This window comes from Cylas formicarius, unplaced genomic scaffold (genome assembly GCF_029955315.1).
Source record: "Cylas formicarius isolate icCylForm1 unplaced genomic scaffold, icCylForm1.1 PGA_scaffold_4__25_contigs__length_36172078, whole genome shotgun sequence".
Lineage (NCBI taxonomy): Eukaryota > Metazoa > Arthropoda > Insecta > Coleoptera > Brentidae > Cylas > Cylas formicarius.
In genome coordinates, this window is record NW_026844334.1 from 1,301,889 (window position 1) to 1,320,871 (window position 18,983).

Genomic DNA, 18,983 nt, shown 5'->3' on the forward strand with positions numbered 1-18,983 from the left:
AGGCTATATCGCGATATAAAAGAAAGTGAGATCTGAATCATAGTCTTTTAGTTATAACCAATTTTCCATAATAGGGGGACCCATTTTTCAGTTTTTTTGAATTTGCGGCGCACCCTGTATATTTTTGAAAAATTGTCAAGGATAAAAGGTTACAGAGCCGTATCTGCTGCTTCTTCTGGTTCAAGAATTTTTTTGGTTTCGTAAGCAGGGTTTGAAAAATGATGTTTTTTGTAGGATTAGGACTTACAGAGAACAACAAAGGCCAATTATTTACTTGGATGAAACTTGGTTCGACACCTATGATACCCCGGAAAAGGGTTGGGTTGACTCAACTGATAGGTGTAAAACAAACGCGCCATCAAAAAGAGGTAAAAGAATAACTATTTTGCATGCTGGCTCTAAAGATGGTTGGATTCCAAACGGACTTTCTCTGTCTGCGAAAAATATTAAAGATTCTTCTCTGGATTACCATGAAGACACCACCGCTAATTTATTTGAAAGTTGGTTTAAAAACAAACTAGTTCCAAACATTCCTCCTAATAGCGTAATTGTAATGGACAAATGCAAGTTATCGCAGTAGACAGTTGGCTAAAACCCCTTCCTCATGTGACACAAAAGCAACAATCCAAAACTACAAGATTATACCAAAAAGCAAGTAATTGAGGTTCTACAAAGCTTGAACCTACGAAAGGAATACGTCTGTGATACTTATGCAAAAAATCTAGGGCCTACAATTTTAAGGCTTCCACAATACCACTGTACCCATCGAACATGTCCTCAAACTTATAGAAACCGAAGTTTTTAACATCCCTGGACAAAGTTGGGCAAATTCTGTTAAACATATAGAAAAATCAGAACAATCGTATATCCATATTGTAAATAATATAGAACAAATAATAATTAGAACAGGCGATGATAGCGATAGTGATACTGATATATTACGTGAATAATTTTAAGTAATTTAAGTAGGTAATGAAAATAATTTGTAATTTTATTTTATATAATATTGTTTAGTATCTTTCCAAACAAAACCCCAAATAATTAAATTCTATGCAAAGTACGGACCTGTTCGGCCATATTTCATTCTTACAGCTTGCCCGGATCTTTCCTTAATTCGTATCAGCTTCAACTTTCTTATATCTATGAACAGACTTTATCTTTTTCTCAGAAAACGCTCTGCTACCGCCTCAACAAGTATTTTTTCCCTTCATCTCTAGACCCCGAGACTCGTTCGTCGAGCCGCGCGGCATTAATTCCGTAACACCCTGTAGATAAAAAAAAAAAGTTGCGTCGCCGCGCGTGCGCCGTGTCGCGCGTAGCTCTCGTGGAAAAATGGCGCGCGACTGGCGGTAAGTTTCCGCGCAGGCCGAGGCCAGATCGCGCGATATAAACCCGACGGGCGGCACGAACGGCCGCGCAAAATACAAGCGTTCCCGCCGCGACAGCATACACACACGGTTCTGTCCGCGCGTTTTCACCGCCGCACCGAACAGCGAAAGTTTCCGCCGTCAAACGGTGAGTTTCGATTTTTTTTTTTTTTATGTGATTGATCGAATTAAATGTGAAGTTGTAGTTTTAGGGTTTTTGAAAAATTTGTTACGGTCTTTTCAGTTTTTTTTTTGTATCTTATTGTTTCATAAATTTTGGGTTCGGTGTTTAACGTGGGATGGATTCAGTTGATTTACAACAGGCCTTCCATATTCGCATCCCAGAAATAAATTTGACTGATTGATGTATGAAGGGAAATACAAACCAATAATTATATTGTTCTTTGATTTTAAATTAAATTAAATATAAATATAAAGGTAAAACTCGCCCCGTATGATAACATGATACTACTTTAACATATTTTAATTTTGATAATGTATTATTTTTATGTTCTTAATTTTCTTATTGATTTTATTGTTTCTAAAAAAGTTCATAAGCTGTTTTCAGTTTTAAAAGCAATTTTCAAAACCACGTTTAGATGTTTCGAGGATTGATAGATATTTGAAATTGTTTTTTGCAACAGGCCTTCCATATTCTCGTCCCAGAAATAAATTTTCCTGATTAATGAATTATTTATTAAATACAAAACATAAATAAATAAAATACAGGATGATATCGCAAAAATATCTAAAATAAAAGGTAAAACTCGCCCTGTATATTATTTATTCCATTATTATCATTATTATTATAACATGATACTATTTTATCGTATTCTAAATTTGATAATGTGTTATTTTTATATTCTGTATTTTTCTTGCCAACAAAATCGTTGTGTTTTCTTAGTCGCCATATTCTTAAATCCATGAGGTGCAATAACACTGATAGTTAACCCTCCAACTAGAGTCACTGATAGAATTTGTAGTTTAATACATTTAATGGCAATACCTAAAGAAGGAAACTATATTTAAAAAAAAAAAACTGTTCCCCAAATTTCAGATTATTCATTAACACATTTATTTCTGAGTTTTTGGAAAATACATACATAATCTGATCTCTGACGTTTTGGCTCTTTTAAAGGCTTAAAAAAAACTGTGATTAAAGTGATTTAATACAAAATATAAATAAATAAAATACAAGATGATATCGGAAAAATATCTGGAATTATAGGTAAAACTCGACCTGTATATTATCTATCTCATTATTATTATTAGCATGATATTATATTTTAACGTATTTTAGTTTTTATATTGTGTTATTTTTATATTCTTTAATTTAATTGGCAATAAAATCGTCTTTTTTCTTTGTCGCTCTTTCAAACATTACGGAGACTTTGCAAATGCTGTTAAATATGACATGCTGTGTGGTTTTATGCTATTTGGACATATATGACGGATAATAAAATAGTTTTTAATTTTATGTAATTTTTACAAATGTATTAGGTATCCAGAACGAAGACAACCCAATATGAAAATATTCGATAGGCTTAAAACCAACTCAATTAATTTTTGATATTTCCGCAAAGGTCGGCCAAATACGTTTAATAAGCCGTTTTAGCTACAGACACATTTGGGTCCGAAAGACCAACAACGAAGACTTAAATTTTGCCAATAGTATTTACAAAATACTAGAGATACGGATTCTTACAAGAAAACTATCTGGTCGGATGAAGCATATACTAGCGCTTATGTTGTTGCTTGTTTGTAGGCTGAAATTAGGTTAGAATATTTAAAATATTGCATATACCAAGGTAGCCTCGCACCAAATAGGAATTCTGGAAAATATCTTACCAGAAAAGAACTCTCGCTAGCTCAGGTAAACAGTATATTTTCTTCAACATCATACCTTCAAATTTAGACAATAATTTCCCTAATCAAGCAGTCCCTTAAACACTTCATAACTTCTTATGGAGCAATCTTCAAAATTAAATTTCTGCAAAAATCAACATCATACAAGAGAACTATCTTGAGAAGGGAGTTGATCTAGTACCGAGAAGCATTGCTGTACTGCCTACATTTTCATGTACCGCGGCTGGAAGGGATACATCAATCAACCTTCTTACCGCAGTTACCCAGATACAATATCCATTTTCAAAACCCTATTAACAATACTCATGTTACGTTCAACAAATAATCGTCGCGGTGTTAGGTTATCATGGTGTTAACCTTTCCTTTCTTCTTCTTCTTGTTTTAGTTATAAGATTAGTAGATTTAAGACTAGTTTTTACATCCCCTGTAAATATATCATATGATTCATATTTAATATTTCCTCGAATTGGACCAAAACGTACAAATTTCAAAAAGTTTCATGGCTCGTTCTGATATATCGTTCAAGGGAAACGCTCTGATGTTAAAAATTAAAGTATCGAATAAAAAACGGCGCAATGTGTTCAAAAAGTGAGGTGATTTTTAAGTTTTATCAAGAAGTATTTATTTATTTGTCAAAATTAATATTGTCTCGTTCAAGGTGATTCCCCCCAGATATAAGACACTTTTGTCAACTTTTCTTCCAATTGGCGAAGCAGTTCTGGTAAGAACTTCTTCGTATAGCCTTGAGTTCTTCCTGCGGTTTTTTCTTTATCTCCTCGATCGTTCCTTTCATGGGTTTCTTGACTTTTGGGAACAGGAAAAAATACGAATACGAATAGAGTTAGACACGAGCCACGATGAGTGAACAGGTGCATTATAGTGATGCAAAATCCATGAATTGTTTTCCCAAAATTCCGGAAAATTTTCGTATTGCTTCTCGCAGAAAGTATTCCATTAAATTTTTTCTTTGTACCATTTTATTTACAACAGAAAATCGGCGAACACATAAAACATATATTTTAGGGGCAAAAGTCAACTTACTTTTTGAACACACCTCTTACATCAATTTACGCGGCGAGGGAAACAAACGTTACGAATTCGTTGCCTTCGCGGATACGCATATACATGTTAGCGGAACCGAAAGGAAGATAAAACTGTTAACGGAGGCGTAGTTTTTAATTTAACTGTGGTCGAGAATCGCCGAACACCTGGCAAAACAAGAAAAATATTAGCAAAATTTCAAGGCCGCCTGAGTTTCTAGCTTAAATTTAGGTTAGGAGTGATTTTGGTTTTGCTGGACTCACTAAAGTCTACTGTTGAGCCGCTCTAACCTTCAGATCCACCAGTGGCGTATCGTCCAATATGGTCTAATTTATAATTTGTTTAAAAAAAAAAACTATTAAATACAACAGTTATAGTTAAAACTGACAGAAACGAATTAAAATTATTTTCAAATATACAAGGCGAGTCGTAAATATGTTATATATTTTTATATGGAATCGTTTACCGCTCGCTTATACAGGGTAAATCCAAATTAAACATATTAAACATATTAATGCTCTTTCATTTTTATTGAGCATTCCATTTTTACGAACAAAACTCCGAAAATTTTCAAATTATGAGAAAATGTGGCAATGAGCCTATAAAAATAATAATAAATCGGTATCGTGATAGAAGTATTACTTAGTATCACAGCGACAAATGTCCAAATAATTGAAAAGAGTTCTGCAAAGCTTCAGTTTCGTTAATGCTATTACAAAGTGTTCATTTTCAAAGCAATAAAAATTCCTAAGACATTTCGGTTTTGAATTAATATTAAAATCTCCATATCCCCGCAGGCATCACTTTAATAATAAAGATGAGGGTGATATTCTTTACCATTTTTAGAATCTTTTGATTAAAGAGAAATGCAAAGAAATTAGCACACTTGGAAATAGATAATAACGTATTTCACGAACATACTTCTCTTCTATGGAATGAATAAACAATAAATAAAAAAATACGTCTTTATTTTGGAGGACAATTCAACAAAATACAAAAAAATTACTAACTAAACTAAAAAATGGAACAGAGTGTCAGAAAAACGCCGAAATCAATGATTAAATTTCTAATATCTTAAATAACCAGTAGAATAGGTTTGGATTATGGATTTTATTGATTTTTGAAGAATTTAAATTTGCTTTGCTTTACTGATATATTTTTTAATGGCAATTACTGTTCTGTAGCTAATAAACACTGGTATTATACAAAAGTTTCTGCATGAACGAATCACAACTTAACTGATTTGAAATGGTCTATTAATACTAGGCAAAATCTTGTTATACAGATAGGTTGATTTTTTGTTTAATACGATTTTATTAAAATAATAAATGTCCTATTATTATTTATTTTTATTTTATTTTTAGCGAACGAAAGGGAAGGAAGCAATCAAATTTCGAAAAGTAACAACTCATTGCCCTTTAAATTTTAAAAATAATGTATAATTTCTTACTATTATTACAACTTTTAGCAATTTTTATTTTCTGATTCTTAAGACAATTCTTAGGTCGCATTTTTTTCAGATTGCATTTTTTTAACTGTGCAAAATGATATTGAAAACGTTCAAAAACTGAACACCCGGTATATTACGCCGTATGTTTCGTGATAATTTTTAAACAATTTTAATTTTATCAAAACGTAACCTAATTTTAGATTTTTCCTTTCATTGCGAGCCACTCGCGGTTTCTCGAGATGGCCGACGCAAAAGTGGCGACCCCCGTTAATAAATAAATGCCTCGCGCGAGGCGGAAGAAAAGCCATTTGTCCAATTCAATATTGACTCTGAAAACGTTCGGGGTCCTTTTTCTTTTCTAAAATTACATCAACGGTATAACCTTCATCTCGCGTCACTTCGTTAATTCTTTAAAAAAAAAGGAGAGAGATTAAAATTGCTTAATAGTATCTTTAGACCAAAATTATTTTGAATTTAATGGACAGATTTACATCTCTAAGGAAGGTTTGATTATGAGAAACCCACTTAGTCCTTTGTTAGCCGACATTTTTGTGGATAATCTTGAAAATATCATACTAGAACATCCTTTACGTTAAAGTTTTCTGTGGTGGTATAGATAGGTGTTCAATTTTAGAAAAAAAAGAATAATCACAAGTGCTTTTGGATTAATTAAATTTAAAAATATATATTAATTAAATCATTTATCAATGGATTCTGGTCTCTTCCGCCTTCGATAAAAAGAGTATTTCTACTCTGAACCAATCCGATTACACATAAATTGTTGTTGTTTTTTTTCAATTGTTTGGATGCAATTAAATAGGATCTACCATAATCATTGGATTCATCGGTATACCCCATGTAGCTACCAGATAATGTAGTGGCCCTACTACGGTAAAAAATGATGTGCCACAGGTGGCTATGATATTTTCGTAGAGAAAGTATGGATCTTTGGCGCATGCGCAAGTAATTATAATACGACCAAAAATATAGTGCATTTGTTGCTGTCACGTTAGGTATTGATCCTGCGAGCTATTTTTGAATAAATAGAAGGGTTAATGTCGTTTTACCTGAATTTAAATGCCGAAGCTTTAGGTAATAATCTTGTTGCATTGTATGTTAATGACCACCCTTCGATAATCCCACTCAAAAGCCATTGGTCACTTTCTTATATCTATGAATAGACCATACCTGTACTCTATTTATCTGCAGGCAAGTTTTCAAATTCAAGAAGGTTGTTTTCTTCTTCTTGTATTTCTGTATCTTCTACATAGTTCTTCAATTTGTAAACAACAACAGTCTTTTTAAAGACTATGGGTTATCATTATATTATAGTATCATTGAATATTTTACCCGATTAAGATGATTTGAGAAATTGAGAAATAACACTGCACCAAAATTTAATGATAGTACCATAAAAGTAACGAAAATATATATCGAGCACGATTACAGGCGGAGTTGATCATTGAACTCGGTGACGACAGTAGCGATAGTGCCGATTTTTTAAGTGACTGATACTTTATTATTATTATATTTAATATTTTGTATATTAATAATGATATCATGTAGGAATAAATAATAAATTGCTACTTTGTTTTATTGCTTTATGTACGAAACAAAACATACTTATATCTCGCTGGTAGTGTAGGTAAACAAATTCCTAAGCCGGTCCTGGAATGGTTACGGGTAAGGGTCTGCTCGGTAGGGGGTCATAAGAGGCTGCGGTTTTGGAGTAATAAACATTAGGCATAAAAGCACTATATTTTTGGTCCAACAGTACTATTGTCGCAGAACAGTCTATGCCCTGTGTATAAAATTACACTGTTTACACTCACATTTGGACTATTTTCGCGAAAAGGGAGCAATCGCGAAGATTGGTAGATAATCCCACACTAACTGGTAATAATAATAACAGTGCGAGATTTCTGAGGGCCAAGTTTAAGGTTACGATTCGTTGGAAATGAATCGAATAAAATCAAGCGACTTTGAACGCGTCCAGCGACCGAGCGAATCGTGTGCCGCATTGCCAAGTTTCTCGGAAATATTTTTTTTACCGCTGCACACAATCGGCTGTCCGATACGCCATTGTTTAAAAATAAAGGCAATTAATAAAGGCTCCCTTGCTTTCGACTGCCAGACGGAATGATATACGGGACGCTGCGTAAGTGCCTGGGGAATATTCTCAGCGATAAGGTTATCGGAGTACCTTTTCTTGTGGTCAACAAATGGAAAAGGGAACGGGAACACCTCGGGAGACAAGCCTGTGAAGGTATCGGGATCACTGTGAGTCACAAGTGCATAGGGAAATGTGCAAAAGGTTCCTAATTACAAATCACAAAACTTGGGTTAGGAAGGAATATATAGAGATCATTGTCAACTATTGCAGGGGTCTTCAAGGCATTTGGTAGTCCAAAACCTTTTTTTATTGTACTATTATATAATCGATGACTTGCTACAATTGTGCACTTTCTGTATGACACTTAGTTAATGAAGAAAAATTAAAAATAGCAACGATCTTAAATAATAAGAAAAGAGGAATAACGAACCTTCAGAAGGTCTCGACAGCAAAATAAGATCGCTAAGAAAATACGTAAAAGGTTTTGAGAGGAAGAAATCACGCAATAGAATCCGTTTTTTAGGGAGATATCAAAAATCAAAATTTGGGAGAAGATTCTTAAAAGTGCTGAAAGTCCATTCTGCTGACACTGAGGAAGCAGTTGCACACAGGAACTGTTTTCTTATTAGTAGCGGTTGCGTAATTCCTGGTTCATTCTTTGGTGATGTCCACCATTGCGTAAAGAAGCTCTCATCCATCTTCAGTTTTTGCTGGACATATTCACACATTCTTCTGACAGGGAAGAAAAACATTTTGCCTTTTCCTCCTCACAGATACCATTTTAAAAGGCTTGTTGATAACGTTTGATGCCGACCAGATCTAAAAGACTTTTTACTTCGGAGTTTTCAATGCATCGAAACCTCACACCCAGATTTGTTTGAATCTGTTGTTTTAATGTCAAATTGCCATGTGCTATTTTCTTTTTTTCCAGCCATTTAACTTGTTTCCACCTAATGCTCCATTTTCCACTAATTAATACTTAGTTTGTTTATTGTACCATATTGTATAAAGTGACTTTGAAATATTTTGTAATTTCTACAAAAAAAAACTGGAAATACGTATTCTTATGAACTTAAAAGCAATTAAAATCAAATAAATAAAAAAAATCATGATTTCTTTAAATTAATGATTGTTTGGCTATTACTGTTGATTTGTGATAGCATAGTCGGCACTTATAAATCACTTATAATTCAACAGAAGGATATGAATGAATGAAAATGAATAACAAGTGGTGATACCGTATTCTCTTCTTCCCAGTATTATTGTATTGTGTTGTTCAACTGATCTAACTCTCTTTGGTAACTACCTGGAGAGTTGCAGTATCATAGTGTCTTGCCTCACTTTCCATATTTTTATTAAAAAATAGTTTACACTGAGCCCACACTAATAGTTTGGGCACCAATAAAAATTAAAGCAAAACCCAAAAAAAAGAAAATTAAATAAATGTATGTATAAAACTGATTCAATTTTCTTTGGCAAGTGTTTGGAGAGCTGCCTTCCAGTCAGATACTAAGGCAGCATCATCGTGCCTTGTCTCATTTACAATATAATGCCAATTCTATGCCTTTAAATATAAAATGGTGAAAAGCAGTTATTTCGCGTGCAGCATACTTCAAGTTTGTTTTGTAATTTTTGAGAAATTTTATGTTTGCCATGATATCGTGCGTTATCAATAATAATTAAAGGCGGCCTTTCGAATTGCGGCAGTTTTCCGAAAATGCTGCCGGGAAAAAACTACGTCTACAATTCATCAAAGGATATATTTATTACGGAGGATGAGGAGGGCGATTGTAAAGTTTGAGGTTATGTTCGTCGGAAGTCTCTTTACCCATCTACCGACCAAAAAGCTTAGATTATCGTGACAATATCGAAGGTCGCCTTCTGAAAATTTCTATAAAAATCACCGAGAGCATATTCCAAGAAAATAATGGAAGAACGAGAGGTTGATTGGATGGTTAAAAGAAAAGACCATCGTACTAGCCTTGAAAAAGTGTCTGAACGTATTTTGACAGCTGCCAATTTACCGAACCAATTGCATGACATTAGAAGATGGTTATGAAATGCGCTAAGTTTCCTCTAATAGTTTCCCCCTTTAACCATTGGCGTAGGCGTGGGGTATATTCACATCCTTTTAAAACGTCGGAAACCTTCAGACTCCTGCGTAATCATTATCGTTAATATCGACAACTAATTCCCACATGCGCGAGTGTAATTTGTTCGAAAAGGCCGATTTATGAATTATTTAATAAATTTGCACGTTTAATACGAGTGTCCCCGTTCCTTGTAGCCTACTTTCTGCGATTGAGGTTTAAAACTTCGCGCGAGGCCGAAACTTTTCTCTATCTCTCTTGATCTCACTTTGTTCCTCGACCCGCACGGATACCCCAAAATAGCGTTTCATTAAATAGCCCCCCAGCTCCGGTCCCGAGTATCGCTCGCCACTATCTAAACATGGGGAACATTTGAGGGTAATGTATTTTATTCCGCATCTGCGACCGCATCCCCATTAAGCTACCTGGACGCCATTGTTCGTCACGGCGACCCAAACAATACGTATATATGTCGATAAATTGTTATTTGTTACCCCTTCGCCCCCCCCCTAGGGGGGGGGGGGGGTCGATAGACCCGAAATCCTTGGGGTGCGGACCAAAATAGTGCCGAGTTATGTTTTTGCGAAATGTCCCATTTAATATTAAAGAAAAACGTTTGTTTTCCGTACACCATGATGTTTTCTTGTGGGTAAATCCGTCTTCTCACCCAGAGTGTATTTGAATTTGAATTTTGAATGGAATCAATAAATCCTTGTGTATATATCGTGTATATCGAACTATGTTTCATCAAGGTAAATTATGGATCTGTTTTCTAATCTATATCTTTTCATTTCTTGATGTTAATTAAATCTCCAAGTACGTAAGCTGTTTGATTCCGTTACTACTTGCCTTTTGTCAAATGAGGTGGCTCACATTTTTCACGACCTGCCTTGCATCAAGTGACAAATGATCTCAACACTTCCCAAGCATAAAAAAAAAAAATAAAAAAATACTTTTTTGCTCAGAAATTATTTATTTTGTTGCACTTAAGAATACATTACATGAGTCAAAAAAAATCGAAACATACAAAAAATACTGGATTCATTTTTATTTATATTTTACACACACACTTATTCCAAATGTAAATTATGTGGCTGTGGCAGATTCTACATCTCCTTCGGGCTTTATCAGCATGAACAATCATGAGGTGACCTTGATTATCATAACGCACTTCATCTATGGCAGGTGCAAGATTTCTTTGAGTAATTGTTTTATCAGTTTTTAAATGTCGCAAAGCAATGTAAGATTTAAAATAAAATCGGTCACTTCGTCATCAAAAAACGTAAAAAATGTTTCAAGCGCAGTTTTTGCAGAAAGCCTATTTTTTAGTTCGTCACATGACTTAAATTCGTCGGATATAGGTGTGTGAGTGTACTCAATGGACTTGTCTAGACTTGCAATAACAAAGTTTTGTTTGATAGATAGAACCAGTAAATATTTTCAAAATGAAAAATATCTCGGGCACTCTGTCGCATATTTCATGAACACATTGAATTAAAGTGGACCTAAATGCGAACCTTGTGGAACACTTAAAGAGACGAATGTACCTGTTTAGTAATAAATTTTCCTGATTTGCCCGTTGTTTTCTGAACAAATCCCCAAACCCCAAAATAAAAGATTGCCAGCCAAATACGCCGAAACTTCTTAACAAGCGTCCTCGGCAACGGAGCCATTTTTGTTTTCGTCTGTAATTGTTTTTATCCATGGCTGTCGAAAATTTCCCGATGCGGATGATTAAATCCGTATCAATGAAGTCGGAAGCGTTTTGAGCCCCGGAAAAGTATTATCATTCCAAAAAACGTTGTTTCCTAATAGACGACAAATGGAGGCTATGATTAATGGAGGATCATCGAAAATACGAATATTAATGGTGGTCGTTTTGATTAATTCGTCGCCCGCCCCCCGCCGCCGCCATTTGTTATTGTTATTCCGTTTCCAGTAGTGTGACGCGGTACAGGGTGTTTCCAAACAAAAATAGTTCGATAAACGTAGGTTCTGAAAAAATTGTAGATACGGGGTGTTGAATATAAAAATCACCCTGTAGACTTCCGGGTGTCTCGAGTAAGATCGCCATAACTCGCCGAAACCCCAAGTAACTCAAAAACAAGTATTTTTGTTTACTTTAAACAACCTTTCTTGTAACCTACAACAACAAAACTCCCGTGCACAAAATATTCAAATTTTGTGAATTTTATGTCGGCTAAACCAATTAAACGTTTCTCAAAAAGGACCGAAAGGAACAATTTATAAAATATTTTCAAATATACAGAGTGGTTCATAAATATCTGGAAAATCAAATAAATATTTTTTTGTTTTAGAATTTATTTTATATTTGTCTTGTGGTTGGTTCAAATTGTTTATACAGGGTGAGTCAAATTAGGAATTTGTTATTTTATTTAGATTTTTTTTTATAATTAAATTTAATTAATATTGTTTGTTTGTAAGAAACTTTAGTTGGTTGTTTACATTTACAAGTATTATTTGTACTTATTAGGCCAATAATAATTAATTTTAAATAATTAAATATTCTCTAAATCGGAGCACAAAACTCAAAATGTCCATTATAACAGATAAATAATATTCTGATATCAATGAAAATGTAATGTTTGTAGTTTTTTTATATTGTTTAAGTATTTTTTGTACTTAATCATCCAATAATAATTGAATTTAATTAAATAAATATTCTCTAAATTGGAACATCAGATTCAAATGGTTCGTTATAACAGACATCAATGAAAACCTCAATCTTTTGTTATAAGAAAATTTAGTGTAATATAATAATGTAAGGTTACAGCGTCACCTCTTATCTTTTATACTTTTTTACATTTTATAAATATTGTTTGCACTTATTCGCCCACCTGACCAGCATTTCTATTGACACAAAAAATTTTTTTAGTAGAAACACAACGAAATTTAGAAATTCCGATAGGGTGATGGCCGGGGCGGTGGGGGCGCGTACTTATTTCCCGGGGGGCGACTTTCCAGTTCGATCTCGCGCCCAACAATAACGCGCGATGCATTAGGTATATCCGAAAGAGTAACTTTACGAACACGTAATGGAAGTCGGTATACGACGAGAGAATTTTTCATTGATTTCAATTTTCCTATTCAAGCGGAAGCTTTCGCCCGCCGCCCCCCGGGGACTTGGCGGCCCACCCGAACGGTGTATAGAGCTTTGAGCTTAGAATAAGCTCCAGATGTCGGATTTCCGCAGCGGTTTTTGAATGAGTAGTACGATTTTCGGCATGAAGAAGGCTAGTCACTTAGCAATGCCGCTGGGAGTCAAACCGGATATTTTTTCGGGTATTATTATGAACGTATCGAATGTTAAAGGTGGGCTGTGCTTCTAAATAATAATAATAATAATAATAATCAAGGTATGAAGGTACGAGAAATATAAATACCGGATGTCCAAATAATGTATATCGTTCATTATTTATTTTACAGAAAAATGTTAAATAAAAAAGTTATATATGAGACTAAGAGAGACAATTTAAAATTATTTTTAAATATACAGGGCGATTCATAAATATGCGAGAAATCAAACTTTTTTATTTTGTAAATGGAACACCTTGTATATTATGACATTAATAGATACTTTTAATCGTTCAATGTGGGATTGTCATATTGAGTGTTTTCGGTCATTCTTGGCCATGAAACGTATAGCAGCAAAGTTCATTGCGAAACTACTTAATTTTGAACAAAAACGCCGTCAATGATAATCCTGATATGCTCAAAAATACCATAACTGGTGACAAATCACGGGTATATCGTTACGACCTCGAAACCATAGCCCAATCGCCTCAACGGAAGCACCCAGAATAGCCAAGACCGAAAGAAAGCATGTCAAGTTTGATCAAATGCACATTAAGTTCGGGATGATGAAACAATTTGTTATGAAATTTGCTGAAATTTCGGAAGCTTTTGAGTACTGTAAAAAGCTTTTGCCGAAGTTATCAGAAGCTGAAATGTTAGTTGAGGATATGCTAAATTTTCTGGCCGCAGTACCGGTGTAATAAGAATGGTGTAATAACTGGTCTGGTAACTGGTCTAGCATCATTTAAGCTATGACTCACTGTATTTATCAATGCAAGACTACAATATTTGGTGATATTTCGTCAGGCCAGCCAATTTAACTACCCTAAAACCAAACAAACAAACTAAAACCTGGATTAAATTAATCGGCGATTAACGAAACGTTCGATTTTAACTGTCCGCCATTTGGGGGATAAACAATCGGCTCTGTTTAGTCTGAACGGCGGCGTTTATATTTTCAGAGGAAATCAACGCCACTGACCACCGGGAACGTTCAAAGTCGGGCGACATTTTCGAAAAATTCGACCGCTAATTGGAAATCGAATTTTACCTCGCTCGTTACTCGATAACGCCGATTATTAGAAATTAAAATCGGGTTTGAAAAGGTCGAACCTGATATGTGGCTCGCCGAGACCAATTAAGGCGAAATAAGCGCGAAGGTCGCGCCATCTAGGGCGATTTCGGCGCGGAATTACGAGATAGTATACAGTGTTTCCAAGATAAGGATGCACAGCATGGGGATCTCGGAAACTATAAGAGATACAGTGTCGGTTAAATTAGACAAAAGTTGCGCATTTTGATACCGAACAAGATCCCGTTTTACAAATTTGAAAATTCCAAGCCGTTCCGGAAATATCCGAGAAAAACCGAAATATTGCGATTTCGTTTTTATTATTTTTTAAAGCTATTTGAAATGATATGAAAAAACGGAAAACACTTTTCCATTGGCACTTTTTAATCTCTCCAAATTAACGTTAACAAATTTTCATTACAGCGTTTCGATTCCATGGAACCACCATCAACTTTGATTTTTCTTATGGGACGGAAAAAAAGTACACACAGTATTAGGTTGTGCTTTTCATTGCGAATTCAACGATGTACGATACAATACGGTTACTTATGTTTTTATCCAGAAAAATGGATTTTTAGTAAATTTCAGCATTTAAATGGAGTAGGCCATGACAAAATGACATCCAGTCAATTTCAATGACACATTAATGTTATTTGTCTTTGTTATCAGTCGATCATAAGTTTATTCCTTTAGTTATTGTTTTTGTATTTTTATTGTTGTTGTCTTTTTCTAATTTATTTTGTTCTACAATGGAGGGAGGTAATTTTACAAACGAAGAAAAATGTGATATGCTGTCTTGCTACATCTGATGCCAAAGAAATTGTGTGGAAGCCGAGCGTATGTATTCTAACAAATACCCAGAGCGGAGACAACCTGACAAGAGTATTTTTCGGCGTTTGTTATTTAATCTGAAAGAATATGGATCATTTAAGAAGCCTGCATTATCCCGACAAAAACCTTCCAATGAAGAAAACCAATACATTGTTCTACAATCTGTTATCGAAAATCCACAAACTTCTACCAGAGAAATTGAAGACCAGAATGGGGTAGCTAAATCTACAGCTCAGTTTATTTTAAGGAAAAATGAATTTAAGCCTTACAAATTCAGAATATGTCAAGGATTAAAACCGGGTGACGACGAACGACGTAGACATTTTTGTGAGTGGTATACCAGGATGTGTGGTGAGAGTTTTAATTTTCCATATAAAGTGATTTGGTCTGATGAAAGTATGGTGACCAATAACGGTATTTATAACAGGCGCAATACACACTATTGGTCGCAACAAAATCCACGTGTTAATAGACTATCCAGACATCAAGTTCGCTTTGGGTTTAATATTTGGTGTGGGATTTTTGGTAGCAAGATTATAGGCCCTATTTTCTATAATAATTCCTTAACTTCCGAGCGGTACCTTGACATCTTGAGGCACGATTTAGAAGATGCCTTAGATGATTTACCGCTAGGCGCTGTGCAAGGCTGCTGGTTCCAACAAGATGGTGCCCCAGCCCATAACTCCAGAGAAGTTTGATGGAAAATACATTGGGACTTACAGTGAAACACCTTGGCCTCCAAGGTCCCCGGACTTAACTCCCTTGGACTTTTTCTTATGGGGCTACATAAAAAATGAGGTATTCAAAGAATGTTTTGACAACGAGGAACAATTACGTCAATCAGTACGAGCAGCGTTTAATAAAATTACTCCTGAAATGTTAAGTCGTGTTTTGGAGTCTACCGTGAGACGGGCGTACTTATGCCTAGAAAATGGAGGTCATTTATTCGAACATTTGTTATAGAATTTGTTTTTCATTAACTTGTTGGATTTAGTTGTTATGTTAAATGAACAGTTAGAGTTAGTAAATAAATAAACACATTAACTCGAACTTGTCAACCATTTTCTTTTGCCTTTCATCGTTCGGATCTCATGGCCTACTACAATAAAATACTAGAAATGTATTAAAAAGCCATTTTTCTGGATAAAAACATAAGTAACCGTATTGTATCGTACATCGTTGAATTCGCAATGAAAAGCACAACCTAATACTGTGTGTACTTTTTTTCCGTCCCATAAGAAAAATCAAAGTTGATGGTGGTTCCATGGAATCGAAACGCTGTAATGAAAATTTGTTAACGTTAATTTGGAGAGATTAAAAAGTGCCAATGGAAAAGTGTTTTCCGTTTTTTCATATCTTTTCAAATAGCTTTAAAAAATAATAAAAACGAAATCGCAATATTTCGGTTTTTCTCGGATATTTCCGGAACGGCTTGGAATTTTCAAATTTGTAAAACGGGATCTTGTTCGGTATCAAAATACGCAACTTTTGTCTAATTTAACCGACACTGTATCTCTTATAGTTTCCGAGATCCCCATGCTGTGCATCCTTATCTTGGACACACTGTATAATAAAGTATTCGGGACCCAATTCTGATTGGCGCCAATGCAATGGCAGTTTAAAGGAAACATTAACGGCATAATAATAATAACAATAACAATAATAATAATAATAAGAACTAAAAGTTCAGATTTTTACGAAATTATATATGACAATTGTTTCGACAACTCATGTCTTTATCAACAATTATGAATCCACAACCGCCGAAATTATATTCTTTAGTTAAATTACATAAAAAAGATATGGCCATTAGACCAGTCGTGTCTCATGTAACGGCTCCAGCAGTAAATATTTTAAAGTTCCACACAGATTTTAAAGCAAAATTTGCAATGAAAACACACACACATTTTTGACGACAATTTTGATATTTTACATACAGCCACAAAAAGTAGAAAATTAAATTTATTGGCAGCCATGGAGATTAACAAATTAACGATCAATTATATTTAAATGCTTCTCCATTATTAAACTTAAATTCTCACAACAACATTAATTAAGGATTTATTGTGATTTTTCAGTATATGTAGTAGAAGGTAGTTTGTAAATATTACATTCGATAAATATTCGTGAAAATCTGAACTTTCAGTTATTATTTATTTTGATAAATGGATTTTCATCAAGTAAAAGCCACCTCAGTTTCACATATAAACCATTAAAAAACGGCCTCGATTGAATTCCCTCGGCCATATTTTTTTTTCAATTTTTTGGACATTCCTATGAAACGCGATAAATGTCCGAAACTTAAATCTATCAACTTCAAATTCAAAAAGCATGGGGTCGTGAAAATTTTTGGACCAAAATGTACAGGGTGAGCCGCTTTTTCGCGAAATACGAAAATTCACTCTAACGAAACTACTGTTGTCAGTTGTCAGATTCTTTTACATGGCAATATAGGGTAAGGGTAGCTAAAACGTTTAGGGTTTTGTACAATGTGTATGCAAAAAAGCATAGGCACATCTAAACTGCAATTCAAATAATGTTTTTTTAAATTTTCGAATTGTTTTGCGTTATTTTGGAAAAAATATATTCTCGCGAACACTATTAACCCGATCGGCAAAATTAGTAAACCAAAATACGTGAGAGATCCGACTATATTCGGAGTTTCATCATCAAATCAAAATCAAATCGTATCTACAGAAATTTTATTTCTTGATTTTAAAAAAAAATAAAAACCTCTTCCTTGATAGTCATCATTAATATTACAGTATGCAGAGAATTGTTATCATTATTATCTCTTACTTAACAAATTACTTTTGAAATCATTATAATGATTTTTTTTCATTGTAGTAGGCTGTGTTTGTAGGAGTTATTAATTTTGTTGTCAAGACGATTGCTTTAAATTCTGTTCTTCGCGTCTCATTAATATCCGAGCATTTTAAAAAAGAATTGTCGAGTTTACTAATGAGGAGTTGGCAGATATGCATTTTATGTATTGTTTTGTCGATAGCAGAGCGCCGAAATCTAGGCGATCATATCAAGAGCACGTGCTAATAGTCAAGGTTGACTTCAAGGGCAAATAATCTTTTAGAAGGGTCCCTTCAAAGTGCAAAAACTCCAGAAATTGAAAAAGCACTCTTCATTAACGGGTATTTTGTTTAAATAAGAATCGATCATTGTTTATCTTTGCTGTTAGAATGTTATGTATATATATATATATATATATATATATATATATATATATATATATATATATATATATATATATATATATATATATATATATATATATATATATATATATATATATATATATATATATATATATATATATATATATATATATATATATATATATATATATATGGGGTTTGTTACAGCTCGCGCCGTTTTCCCTCTCTCAACCAGACTCTCCATTCATCTTTGTCATTCCAATCTCCGTCTTCCAACCCCCTTTCCTCCATGGCTTCATCTATTTCATCCCTCCACGATCTTCTGGGTCTTCCTCTCTTTCTACGTCCCATAGGGCTCCACTCTGTGATTTTCTTTATCCACCGTCTATCGTCACTTCGTCTGACATGACCATACCATTTAAGCTGTTTTTCTGCTATTGTAGTTAATAAGTCTTTTTCTACATTCATTTGCCTCTTGATTTCTGCGTTACGTATTCTATCCATTGCGTGTTCGTTGGCAACACCTTCTCCAATATTCCATTTCGACGGCGGTTACTTTAGATTTGTTCTTTTTGTTCAATAGCCAGGTTTCTGCTCCGTATGTAATTATACTTTCTACTATTGTCTTAAACATTGTTGTTTTTGTTTTCTTTGTTAATTTCTTGTTC

General features: G+C 34.2%; 1 protein-coding gene across 4 annotated transcripts in view; it reads left to right on the forward strand.

The window, feature by feature from the left end:
• The first annotated feature begins 1,372 nt into the window (after positions 1 to 1,372).
• The window catches only part of LOC132700622 (calexcitin-1), a 60,546-nt gene continuing 42,935 nt past the window's right edge, over positions 1,373 to 18,983 (forward strand). The window contains exon 1 of one of the 4 annotated variants that reach the window (XM_060668055.1): positions 1,373 to 1,515. The gene's annotated coding sequence lies outside the window, so the exon portion shown is untranslated. The remainder of the gene's footprint in view (positions 1,516 to 18,983) is intronic. The other 3 variants (XM_060668056.1, XM_060668053.1, XM_060668054.1) reach the window with 3 other exon arrangements.